Below are 6,396 nucleotides of genomic sequence, written 5' to 3' on the forward strand. Positions count from 1 at the left end.
TTTCTTTTGTTACTAAACCTTAATTTGATTACATAATTTTGTGCCTTTTAGGCTTATTTTGTTGATTGGTGACATTTTCAAAAACTTTGCATTATATTCCATACTCTTTTACCAAGATTCCATGATTGTTGATATTTACACATTTTAACATTGTTTTTGCTTTTGTCTAGACATAGAAAATGAGTGTTGTTTAAAGATGGAAATAGTCACAAGTGGAGAAGTTAAATAACACTTGCAAAATGTCTCTTTTGACCAAAATAAAGAAAAATTTGCCATTAGAGTATGATTAAGTGAAGAGAGATCCAGTGTTCGCACATATCTTTGCAATACACGAAAATAAACTAAGTGAACTAGATTTATTTTCCCTTTTTAGAAATAAATTCTAAATTACATAGAATTGGTTTTCTATTTTCTATAGAATATAAAAGAAAAAATAAGAATGTGTTTTCAAACAATTTTAGAAAATGAGTAAATGTTAAAAAATACATTCTAAATTTTCTAGAAGAAAGAACAAAGAATCGAATATGTATTCTAAATTTCGTAGAAATAGCATTTTAAATACTATAGAACATAAATGAATTCTAAATTTAATAGAACATGTAGAGTTCATAGAATACGATATCTATTTGTGTGATCAAAAGACAGCTTGAAAATGTATTTCACAAAAAAAACCGGATGGCGGCTAGGGTTCTGCGTCTAGAGGCGAACGGCGAGATTTTCTTAGATCTATCTTCTTAGAACCCTAGATTTCAGTCAGAGATTGAAGATTTTTCGATCTGCTGTGTCATTAAGCTCGTGTGGCTTCTGTTTATGGATTTGTTTTCGTGTTGAAGTTGGAGTGAACGGTATTTCTCTAACTACAATGAATCGTCCTCGGAAGAAGAAAAAGATGTCTCTTATGGACGAACTGAAAGAGCTAGATCTGCTAGGGGAAGGAGATGTGGTGGAAATCCCAGATCTGGAAATCGAAGATCTCATCGAAGAGAACTCTATGAATGTGATTGTAAGATGCCTCAACCCGATGGCCCACAAGGTTGGAGGTCTGGTTAAAGCTCTTCCACCTCTCTGGGGTATGGAAGACCGAGTGCGTGGGAGAGGGATTGGAGACGACCAAGTGCGTGGGAGAGGGATTGGAGACGACCGAGTTCAAGGGATCTGTACCATGTGTTATATCGCAGACCTTGGTTTGTAAATGGGTGGATAGTCACAGTGGATCAATGGAAACCAAACCCAAGACCGGATTTCTTGCAAAAGATTCTTTTCTGGGTGCGCATTAAAGGTATCCCCATCCACTGGCTCAAAAGACAAACGGTGGATAGCATTATTGGGCCTCTAAGCAAAATTGATGCTGTAGAATTACACGCCAAAAACTCTTAGTCTCTGGAGTATGTCCGAGCAAGAATCTGGATTAATGCGGATGAACCCTTACAGTTCGTGAAGACAGCAACTTTTAGGACAGGGGAAGTCGCGCGCATTGAACTTGTGTATGAGAAGTTGTTAAAGGTGAGCTTCCTCTACAAAAGGCTCACCCATGACCAATCGGTTTGCTCCTACCAAGTGATTGAGGGCTCAGTGGCAGCCAGAGGAAAGACAGTGAAAGGGAAGGAGCAGCCAAACCAAAAGGGCAAAGGCAAAGGGAAGTTGTTTGATGAAGGAGCCCCATCGGATCAGCCAATGCAAAAGAAAAGCAGGATTTCTTCTTCTAAATCCGCACCAGCTCAGAGAACTACGAGTGCCAAAGACAGACCCAATTGGAATGGGAAGCATGGTGGTATCTCTGCTAGCCAGAGTCAACAGATTTGGAGACCAACGGGTAGAGTGCAGGATACACCTGCCAAAAACATGGCTTATCAAGGCTCTGAGGATCTCCAAACTAACCTCAGTAAAAAAAGTAGATCAAGCACAAGTGGGGGAAAATCTAATAAGAGAGCCCGGGTAGAGTCAGGAGAGTCTAAGCAGCACTCACCATTTGTGTTCGAGAGATTGGGGAATCTTGGTGATGGTGCTTTGAGTGCGGAAAGAAGAGGTTCCAATGAGAAGACGAAACACTCTCCTTTAGTCTTTGAACGTCTTGGCTCTCAGGGCTCATCCTCGAGTACTCATAATCTACTGAAATCAGGTCATTCTGAACATTCTGCCGGTGTGGCAGCTCAAGTCTCAAATCATTCTGCCTCCTCTGTGGCAGCTAACCGTCCTAATTCCTCTGGTACAAAATGTGGGAATGAAAGTGACACCAATTTTAAAGAAGGGTTGATGGGTAATTCTAACCCTTCGAAATCTCAATGAGGATATTGAGTTGGAATTGTCAGGGGGTGGGGAATACCCCTACAGTTCGACACCTAAGGGAAATACGTGGTTAGTATTTCCCAGAGGTTATATTCCTCTGTGAGACTAAAAACAGGAGAAGTTACCTAGAGAATGTTGTAGGCCACCTAGGATACTATGATTTGCATACAGTAGAACCAGTTGGTAAAAGCAATGGTTTAGCTTTAATATGGAAGGAGAGTGTCAATATTAGGATTATTGAGTCAAATAAACGGATGATTGATGCTTTGGTGAAATGGCAGAATAAGGAATTTTTCCTGACTTGCGTTTATGGGAAACCAGTCCAAAGCGAAAGAGGGGATTTGTGGGAGAAACTCTCCAGGCTGGGAACGACTAGAGACAAACCTTTGATGATGACAGGTAATTTCAATGAGCTGGTTGATCCAACAGAGAAAATTGGTGGGGCTCAAAGGAGAGATTCCTCCTGCGTGGAGTTTAGACAGATGTTGAATGCGTGTGGTTTATGGGAAGTCAAGCATCTGGGGTACCAATTTTCTTGGTTTGGAAACCGAAATGATGAGCTGGTTCAATGTAGGCTTGATAGGACTGTTGCGAATCAGGCTTGGATGAACTGTTTCCCAAAAACTCAAGCGAATTATCTTCAGAAGGTGTGTTCTGATCACAGTCCCTTATTTAATAGCCTAATGGGAATGGAATGGAAGTCCTGGGCTGGGTTTAAGTATGACAAGCGATGGGTTCAAAGGGAGGGCTTTGTGGATCTAATAACTGGTTTCTGGAGGCAAAATGAAAGTAGTAGCTGTAGAAAGGAAATCTCCAAATGGAAGAGGCAGACCAAACCTAGTTCAGCCTTAAGAATCCACGAGCTCCAGTTTCGTATTGACGCGGCTACCTTGGCAGCTACCTTTTGATCCCCCAGTAATCAAAGACTTGAGAAAAGAGCCAAACAAAAAGTATTACCAAGAAGAGCAATTCTGGAACCAAAAAAGCAGATTGGAGTGGGCTAATAATGGTGACAGAAATACAAAGTTCTTTCATGCTGCCACTAAAAACAGAAGGGCTCAAAACTGGATCCAAAAGCTAGTTGACGATGAAGGGAAAGAATGGCACAATGATATGCAGTTTAGAAAAGTAGCTGAAGCTTACTTTAAGAAAGTGTTTGCCTCAAAGATATGGGGTATCAACTCCAAGAGATGGCAGAGATAGAACCGGTTGTTACCAACCAAATGAATGAAGCCCTCTTAGCTCCAGTTTCTATTGAGGAGGTGAAAAAAACAATTTTTGACATCAACCCCTCCAAGTGCCCAAGTCCTGATGGAATGACGGACTACCTATATCAACAATTCTGGGAGAGTATGGGGACGCAAATTATTGATGGAATGGTGCAATAGTTTTTCAGATCGGGGAGGCTTGAACAAGATATGAACAAGACAAACATCTGTCTCATTCCAATGAAGTGTAAGGCTGAGAGACTAACTGATTTTAGGCCTATAAGCCTTTGCAATGTCATATGCAAAATCATTGGGAAATTATTGGCTTCCAGACTGAAGAAGGTGCTCCCTCTTATTATCTCTGAATCTCAAGCTGCCTTTGTGCAAGGTAGACTCATCAGTGATAACATTCTGGTGGCCCATGAGTTACTCCATGCGTTGAGCTCAAATAATAAGTGTTCGGAGGAATTCATTGTTGTCAAGACTGACATATCCAAGGCCTATGATAGAGTGGAATGGAACTTTCTACATGACAAATTGGAGGCGTTGGGGTTCAATACAAGATGGGTAAGTCTGATTATGGAGTGTGTCAAGTCAGTGTGTTATCAGGTTCTAATTAATGGCTCTCCATATGGGGACATTAAGCCATCAAGAGGTCTAAGACAAGGTTACCCCCTGTCCCCTTATTTATTTGTGATCTGTACAGAAATGCTGATTAAGATGCTGCAAATTGCTGAGAAAAAAGAACAGATAACAGGACTGAAAGTTGCAATCGGAGCTCCCCAAGTCTCTCATCTCTTGTTTGCGGATGATAGCATGTTCTACTGTAGAGTTCAAGAGGAGGAGATGAATCATTTGAGCAGAATTGTGGAAGAGTACAGTCTGGCTTCGGGTCAAAGAGTAAACTACCAAAAATCTAGCATAACCTTTGGGAAGAATGTTCCAGAAGAAAGAAAGATTGGAGTTAAAAAGAAACTCGACATAGAACAAGAGGGCGGACAGGACGTTTACCTTGGGCTCCCAGAGTCTTTCAAGGGCTCGAAGGTATCCATTCTCAACTACTTGAGAGAAAGGCTCAAGCAAAGAGTGACCAGCTGGCAGAATAACTTCCTCTCTCCAGGAGGGAAGGAAGTCTTGTTAAAGGCAGTAGCGATGGCCCTTCCCACGTATACAATGGCCTGTTTTAAGCTTCCCCTCACTGTTTGTCAACAAATTGTTCAGTATTGGCGGAGTTTTGGTGGAAAAAAAAGCAGGAATCAAGAGGAATGCATTGGAAGGCGTGGGATCAACTAAGAAGGCCAAAAGCTGAAGGTGGCCTAGGGTTCAAGGACATAGAAGCGTTTAATATAGCATTGTTGGGGAAGCAATTATGGCGTCTAGTCACCAGGCCAAAATCCTTGTTAGGGAGAATCTATAAAAGCAGATACTTTAGGAAGTCTGATCCTTTACATGCTCCTCTTGGATCCCGGCCTTCGTTCGCTTGGCGAATCTTTCACTCATCTCAAGAGCTAATAAGACATGGTATTAAAGCTGTGATTGGGAATGGAGAGTCTACGGATATTTAGAACCATCAATGGCTCTCAGGAAATCTGACAAAAAGTGTTCAAAAGATTAAGAGATTAAGCCCTCAAGATCTCCATATTATCTCGCACTTAAGATATGTAAAAGATCTCTTAGTTGATAATGGAAGAGATTGGAATATGGCTAAACTCCAAGCGTGTTTTCCTGAGGATGTGATCCATCAAATTGTTCAAATTAGACCAAGGGAACAGTCCACGAAGGATAGTTTTGCCTGGGACTTTTCGAAAGATGGCAAATATTCGGTGAAGTCGGGTTATTGGGTTCTCGTGGAAGTCTTACGGAGACAGCATGTCCCTCAAGAGATACTGCAACCCAGCTTAAATCCCTTATTCCAGCAGATCTGGAAAGCAGACTCTCCTCCAAAGATTCAGTATTTTCTCTGGAGGTATATAAGTAATTGTATCTCAGTGGCAGGAAACCTGTTCTATAGACATTTGGCAAGAGAAGGATCTTGTATTCGCTGCCCAGCACATGTTAAAACAGTCAATCATCTGCTGTTTAAGTGTGCCTTTGCTCGGCTTGTCTAGGCCATTTCCCCAATGTCAGCTCCGCCGGGAGGCGAATGGACTGATTCTATTTTCCAGAATCTGTTTTGCATATTAAATGCTAAGCTGGTGCATCCCCATTTGGATATTGATGGGAGTATAGGACCATGGTTGTTGTGGAGATTGTGAAAAAGCAGAAATGATTATATCTTTAAGGGGAAAGAGTACTCAGCACAAGAGGTTGTAAGACGAGCAAAGAAGGACGAGGAGGAATGGAGACTGCCAAAGCTTAGTCATAGCCAAACAGCTCAGGCACTTGACCCAGTGCAATCACGAGTTAAATGGCAGCCGCCACCTCCAAGATGGGTTAAGTGCAACACGGACGGTGCATGGAATAAGATAACTTGAGCTGTGGTATTGGATGGGTTCTTAGGGACCATCAGAACACAGTGCTTTGGATGGGTGCAAGGTCTCTACCAAAAACTGAAAAAGTTCTGACAGTTGAGCTGGAAGGCCTTAGATGGGCAGTTTTATCTCTGTCTAGACTTAGCTATGGAAAGGTCATATTCGAAACTGACTCTCAACAATTGGTATCTTTGATGCAGGGAGAAACATTTAGTAATCACCTAGGGCTGATTATTGAGGATATTCAACAGTTGCTTCAAGGTTTTGGGGAGACCAAAGTGGTGTTTATCAAACGAGAAGGAAATGGCGTGGCGGACAGAATAGCTAAGGAGTCTTTTTCTTTTGGGAATCATGATTCCAAATTGTATTCTGTAATGCCAGAGTGGGTTAAACTCTCTGTGGAAAGTGATAATGTGTAATCGAACATTTGG

At 41.7% G+C, this 6,396-nt stretch overlaps 1 pseudogene across 1 annotated transcript; it reads left to right on the plus strand.

Moving 5' to 3' along the window:
- Positions 1 to 889: 889 nt before the first annotated feature.
- Positions 890 to 6,396, plus strand: AT5G28523 (annotated as a pseudogene; the record flags this gene model as incomplete). The annotated part of the gene is made up of 1 exon: positions 890 to 6,396.

Source organism: Arabidopsis thaliana, chromosome 5 (genome assembly GCF_000001735.4).
Source record: "Arabidopsis thaliana chromosome 5, partial sequence".
Classification (NCBI taxonomy): Eukaryota; Viridiplantae; Streptophyta; class Magnoliopsida; order Brassicales; family Brassicaceae; genus Arabidopsis; species Arabidopsis thaliana.